The sequence below is a fragment of the Oncorhynchus clarkii genome, chromosome 18, assembly GCF_045791955.1.
Source record: "Oncorhynchus clarkii lewisi isolate Uvic-CL-2024 chromosome 18, UVic_Ocla_1.0, whole genome shotgun sequence".
Lineage (NCBI taxonomy): Eukaryota > Metazoa > Chordata > Actinopteri > Salmoniformes > Salmonidae > Oncorhynchus > Oncorhynchus clarkii.
Window position 1 is genome coordinate 51,332,934 of NC_092164.1, and position 7,570 is coordinate 51,340,503.

Here is a 7,570-nt window from a genome sequence, read left to right on the forward strand (position 1 = left end):
ACTTCTATATCATTTAATACCTGATTTTATCCCATCATATGTACATGCATAGTATGCCTAATGTATTTAATCGAATGAGACGTGATGACTTTGGATGAGGAGTGTACAGCAACGGTTATTATAATTGCTATGTCAAACGGTTGAAGGTGGATGTAAGAGGGAGTTGAATATCTCATACAAAAGCATTAAACTGGGTTCTCGGCACTTGTTCCCAAAGCTTCACTAGAGGGAGCACTTCCACTGCGACAAACTATTACTTTACTGTGGTCTACTTTCTAAGCACTGTGGCATCTTGGGCGGCCTAATAGGCAGCAGTAATTGCACTGTGTGTATTATTCTAGGAGTGACTCCAGCCTACACAAGCACATCAGTCCTTCTGCCTCGTTACAGTCACACCCTCAAACATGGAGGAGGGGTTATCACCATGGATGGACTGATAGGGACTCTCTGTGTGTGTGTGTGTGTGTGTGTGTGTGTGTGTGTGTGTGTGTGTGTGTGTGTGTTCACATATACAGGGGTATGCCCGGGTACCCCCTCCACTCTCTCTGCATTTCATGATAATTAAGAATGTCTCAGTAAAAGTCAAATTAATTAACTGAATTCTTTAAATAGAACTCTTCTCCTCCAGTCCTGGCCAACCTAGCAGCTTGGTGTAGAATATCTTCTGGAAGTCTGAGTGTATCCTCTCATTTAGAACAAGGACCTTATATTTGATATATTTGCAAATGTGCTGGTTTTTCTTAGAGTATAAATCTAAAGTTTGGAGAGAGGTATTGTGTGGCTTGTTCACACACACACATACAGTGCCTTGCGAAAGTATTCGGCCCCCTTGAACTTTGCGACCTTTTGCCACATTTCAGGCTTCAAACATAAAGATATAAAACTGTATTTTTTTGTGAAGAATCAACAACAAGTGGGACACAATCATGAAGTGGAACGACATTTATTGGATATTTCAAACTTTTTTAACAAATCAAAAACTGAAAAATTGGGCGTGCAAAATTATTCAGCCCCCTTAAGTTAATACTTTGTAGCGCCACCTTTTGCTGCGATTACAGCTGTAAGTCGCTTGGGGTATGTCTCTATCAGTTTTGCACATCGAGAGACTGAATTTTTTTCCCATTCCTCCTTGCAAAACAGCTCGAGCTCAGTGAGGTTGGATGGAGAGCATTTGTGAACAGCAGTTTTCAGTTCTTTCCACAGATTCTCGATTGGATTCAGGTCTGGACTTTGACTTGGCCATTCTAACACCTGGATATGTTTATTTTTGAACCATTACATTGTAGATTTTGCTTTATGTTTTGGATCATTGTCTTGTTGGAAGACACATCTCCGTCCCAGTCTCAGGTCTTTTGCAGACTCCATCAGGTTTTCTTCCAGAATGTTCCTGTATTTGGCTCCATCCATCTTCCCATCAATTTTAACCATCTTCCCTGTCCCTGCTGAAGAAAAGCAGGCCCAAACCATGATGCTGCCACCACCATGTTTGACAGTGGGGATGGTGTGTTCAGGGTGATGAGCTGTGTTGCTTTTACGCCAAACATAACGTTTTGCATTGTTGCCAAAAAGTTCAATTGGTTTCATCTGACCAGAGCACCTTCTTCCACATGTTTGGTGTGTCTCCCAGGTGGCTTGTGGCAAACTTTAAACAACACTTTTTAAGGATATCTTTAAGAAATGGCTTTCTTCTTGCCACTCTTCCATAAAGGCCAGATTTGTGCAATATACGACTGATTGTTGTCCTATGGACAGAGTCTCCCACCTCAGCTGTAGATCTCTGCAGTTCATCCAGAGTGATCAAATCAAATCAAATCAAATTTTATTTGTCACATACACATGGTTAGCAGATGTTAATGGGAGTGTAGCGAAATGCTTGTGCTTCTAGTTCCGACAATGCAGTAATAACAAGTAATCTAACTAACAATTCCAAAACTACTGTCTTGTACACAGTGTAAGGGGATAAAGAATATGTACATAAGGATATATGAATGAGTGATGGTACAGAGCAGCATAGGCAAGATACAGTAGATGGTATCGAGTACAGTATGTACAAATGAGATGAGTATGTAAACAAAGTGGCATAGTTTAAAGTGGCTAGTGATACATGTATTACATAAGGATACAGTCGATGATATAGAGTACAGTATATACGTATGCATATGAGATGAATAATGTAGGGTAAGTAACATTATATAAGGTAGCATTGTTTAAAGTGGCTAGTGATATATTTACATCATTTCCCATCAATTCCCATTATTAAAGTGGCTGGAGTTGAGTCAGTGTCAGTGTGTTGGCAGCAGCCACTCAGTGTTAGTGGTGGCTGTTTAACAGTCTGATGGCCTTGAGATAGAAGCTGTTTTTCAGTCTCTCGGTCCCAGCTTTGATGCACCTGTACTGACCTCGCCTTCTGGATGATAGCGGGGTGAACAGGCAGTGGCTCGGGTGGTTGATGTCCTTGATGATCTTTATGGCCTTCCTGTGACATCGGGTGGTGTAGGTGTCCTGGAGGGCAGGTAGTTTGCCCCCGGTGATGCGTTGTGCAGACCTCACTACCCTCTGGAGAGCCTTACGGTTGAGGGCGGTGCAGTTGCCATACCAGGCGGTGATACAGCCCGCCAGGATGCTCTCGATTGTGCATCTGTAGAAGTTTGTGAGTGCTTTTGGTGACAAGCCGAATTTCTTCAGCCTCCTGAGGTTGAAGAGGCGCTGCTGCGCCTTCTTCACGATGCTGTCTGTGTGAGTGGATGGATTCAGTTTGTCTGTGATGTGTATGCCGAGGAACTTAAAACTTGCTACCCTCTCCACTACTGTTCCATCGATGTGGATCGGGGGGTGTTCCCTCTGCTGTTTCCTGAAGTCCACAATCATCTCCTTAGTTTTGTTGACGTTGAGTGTGAGGTTATTTTCCTGACACCACACTCCGAGGGCCCTCACCTCCTCCCTGTAGGCCGTCTCGTCGTTGTTGGTAATCAAGCCTACCACTGTTGTGTCGTCCGCAAACTTGATGATTGAGTTGGAGGCGTGCGTGGCCACGCAGTCGTGGGTGAACAGGGAGTACAGGAGAGGGCTCAGAACGCACCCTTGTGTGGCCCCAGTGTTGAGGATCAGCGGGGAGGAGATGTTGTTGCCTACCCTCACCACCTGGGAGCGTCAGGAAGTCCAGTACCCAGTTGCACAGGGCGGGGTCGAGACCCAGGGTCTCGAGCTTGATGACGAGCTTGGAGGGTACTATGGTGTTGAATGCCGAGCTGTAGTCGATGAACAGCATTCTCACATAGGTATTCCTCTTGTCCAGATGGGTTAGGGCAGTGTGCAGTGTGGTTGAGATTGCATCGTCTGTGGACCTATTTGGGCGGTAAGCAAATTGGAGTGGGTCTAGGGTGTCAGGTAGGGTGGAGGTGATATGGTCCTTGACTAGTCTCTCAAAGCACTTCATGATGACGGATGTGAGTGCTACGGGGCGGTAGTCGTTTAGCTCAGTTACCTTAGCTTTCTTGGGAACAGGAACAATGGTGGCCCTCTTGAAGCATGTGGGAACAGCAGACTGGTATAGGGATTGATTGAATATGTCCGTAAACACACCGGCCAGCTGGTCTGCGCATGCTCTGAGGGCGCGGCTGGGGATGCCGTCTGGGCCTGCAGCCTTGCGAGGGTTAACACGTTTAAATGTCTTACTCACCTCGGCTGCAGTGAAGGAGAGACCGCATGTTTTCGTTGCAGGCCGTGTCAGTGGCACTGTATTGTCCTCAAAGCGGGCAAAAAAGTTATTTAGTCTGCCTGGGAGCAAGACATCCTGGTCCGTGACTGGGCTGGATTTCTTCCTGTAGTCCGTGATTGACTGTAGACCCTGCCACATGCCTCTTGTGTCTGAGCCGTTGAATTGAGATTTTACTTTGTCTCTGTACTGGCGCTTAGCTTGTTTGATAGCCTTGCGGAGGCAATAGCTGCACTGTTTGTATTCGGTCATGTTACCAGACACCTTGCCCTGATTAAAAGCAGTGGTTCGCGCTTTCAGTTTCACACGAATGCTGCCATCAATCCACGGTTTCTGGTTAGGGAATGTTTTAATCGTTGCTATGGGAACGACATCTTCAACGCACGTTCTAATGAACTCGCACACCGAATCAGCGTATTCGTCAATGTTGTTATCTGACGCAATACGAAACATCTCCCAGTCCACGTGATGGAAGCAGTCTTGGAGTGTGGAGTCAGCTTGGTCGGACCAGCGTTGGACAGACCTCAGCGTGGGCCTCTTGGCTGCATCTCTGATCAGTCTTCTCCTTGTATGAGCTGAAAGTTTAGAGGGACGGCCAGGTCTTGGTAGATTTGCAGTGGTCTGATACTCCTTCCATTTCAATATTATCGCTTGCACAGTGCTCCTTGGGATGTTTAAAGCTTGGGAAATCTTTTTGTATCCAAATCCGGCTTTAAACTTCTTCACAACAGTATCTCGGACCTGCCTGGTGTGTTTCTTGTTCTTCATGATGCTCTCTGCGCTTTTAACGGACCTCTGAGACTATCACAGTGCAGGTGCATTTATACGGAGACTTGATTACACACAGGTGGATTGTATTTATCATCATTAGTCATTTAGGTCAACATTGGATAATTCAGAGATCCTCACTGAACTTCTGGAGAGAGTTTGTTGCACTGAAAGTAAAGGGGCTGAATAATTTTGCACGCCCAATTTTTCAATTTTTGATTTGTTAAAAAAGTTTGAAATATCCAATAAATGTCGTTCCACTTCATGATTGTGTCGCACTTGTTGTTGATTCTTCACAAAAAAATACAGTTTTATATCTTTATGTTTGAGGCCTGAAATGTGGCAAAAGGTCGCAAAGTTCAAGGGGGCCGAATACTTTCGCAAGGCACTGTATATGCTCACACACGCACACACAAATACACGCATACACAAACTTGCACTGCCCAGGCTAGAGCCACACCCTGAAATCCCACATCCAATCACCAGGCCTGCTCAGGAGACCGTTACCAAGGAGACCTGTAAGGTCAGCAACTCTGCCTGAGTCTCAGACTAATATACATAGCTGTGGTATAGGAACAGTCCTGTATTGGCCCCTGGACACATGCAATATAATTCTCACCCTCCTCTGTCAGATAGCACAGGTGTGAATCATTGTCTCTCTACTCCCTGCTATTTCTCACTCATCTCATTCTCCCTCCCCCTTCTCTCCCTCCCTCTCTCTTTTTGTCAAATAACAGGTGTGAATCATTGTCTCTCTCCTCCATGCTACCTCTCACTCATCCCTCTCTTTTCCATCAAACACTTTTTTCTCCATAAATAGCCCAGGTGTGTGTCAGAGGGTCCCCTTCTGAGTGTGGTAAATCTTCTCTCCCACTCCCTCCCTATCGCCCACTTCATCTAACCTCTGACCTCAGAGAATGTCCCATGGGTGGCAAACAGAAAACGTGTGAAAGGGAGATAGAACGGAATAGAAAGATGGAGAGTAAGAGAAAAAGTGGGGAATAGCACAGAAACAGGTATCAGAGAGGACAAGAGAGAAAGGGAAGAGAGAAATAAACTTGAATTTGACTGGAGAGACAGGAGGGAATATGTTTTAATGTAACAATTTTTACTAACCTCCTCCCTTCTCTCCACATTGTGTGGGAGAGGACGAGAAAGGACGAGAAACTGGGAGAGGGAGAGAGAGATGAATAGGTGTGATTTCTCAGGACAATGAGACATTTCAGAGAGATTTGTCTTCCCTACTCCCCACCCCTCTCTTCTCCCCCCTAGGGAGGGGCAAGATCAGTTTTCTTCAGGTGTGGAGAGAGAACAGGAGAGATCAGCCCCTCCTTCCCTTCTCTCACTCCTTCCCTGCCTCTCCCTCTCCTCACAGCAGGAGAGGTAGAGAGGGAAGCCAGGTCACCCATGACACAAGTCAGTATTCAACATCCATCCATGTCTGAGGATGTTGGGAGATGAAGTGGAAACTGGCCACAAGGGGCAACATTGAGCACTGTTACCTTCAAGTAGGTTTTGATTTTCCTAGGGAGTTGTATACGGGGATGGGAGTTGTGGACGGGGATGGGAGTTGTGGACAGGGATGTGAGTTGTGGGAGTTGTAGACGGGGATGGGATTTGTGGACGGGGATGGGAGTTGTGGACGGGGATGGGAGTTGTGGACAGGGATGGGCTTATAACATTATAACATGACTCAAACGGAAGGTGTTTGCATTTTGGGAGTTGTGGACAGGGATGGGAGTTATGGACGGGGATGGGAGTTGGGGATGGGAGTTGTGGACGGGGATGGGAGTTGTGGACGGGGATGGGAGTTGTGGACGGGGATGGGAGTTTTGGACGGGGATGGGAGTTTTGGACGGGGATGGGAGTTGTGGACGGGGATGGGAGTTGGGGATGGGAGTTTTGGACGGGGATGGGAGTTGTGGATGGGGATGGGAGTTGTGGACGCGGATGGGAGTTGTGGACGGAGATGGGAGTTATGGGCTGGGATGGTAGTTCAAATCAAATCAAATTTTGTGGTCAGGGATGGGATTATAACATAACATAACTCAAATGGAAGGAGTTTGCATTTTGGGTGTTGTGGACGGGGATGGAAGTTGTGGACAAGGATGGGAGTTGTGGACAGGGATGGAAGTTGTGAACGGGGATGGGATTATAACATTATAACATAACTCAAACGGAAGGAGTTCGCATATTGGGAGTTGTGGACAAGGATGTGAGTTGTCGATGGGGATGGGAGTTGTGGACAAGGATGTGAGTTGTGGATGGGGATGGGAGTTGTGGACAAGGATGTGAGTTGTGGATGGGGATGGGAGTTGTGGACAGAAATCTGGTTGAATTAATGTCATTACAAGCAGGTTAAAGTCTGGTTGAAAGTATATCATTATCAGCCCACACCCAAACCCTTCACTGGGGAATACAACCCCATCTCATATCAAACCCCTATTCACAGCACTCTGTATGGCTTAGAGGAATTTTGTTTGGCTCAGGGTGTTTGATTCTAGGTACTTCTTAAACTTGACAAGTATCTGTGCTTGTATGGGACTGTGTGTGTGTGTTTGTTATCTCCATGCCCACCCAGACCATGACAATGCTCTGGGAGCAGGGTCCTGGTCTCTCAGGGAAATGGCCGTCCATCTTTATCTCACAGTAAAAGTGGACACACACACACACACAGCTCTGGGCCTAGAGCTGGGACCTCAATTATAACAGGCCAGAGTGCCAGAGGATATCAGTGGTGGAAAATAACATGGCGATGTCAGTGTCATGGTTACTATTTCCCCACAACATAACATAACGGTGTAGGCATACTGCAACTACTTCTTCAAGTTGTAGATATAAAACGTGTAAATATAAAGACAAGTATGCCTATATGCTAACATATAGAAACAGTTAGGCTATCGGGTGAGCGTTAAATAACGGTTTTCCTAAGGATGTGGGGACAAAAACATGCACACTTTTGGGCATGAGTGTTTGAGGATGGAATCATTGAAAAAATATGCCAAATAGCCTTGCGACACGCACACCAGACACCCCCCTCTGAGAAACGTTTTCTCCTCCTCCTCCCTCTCTCTCTCTCTCTATTCG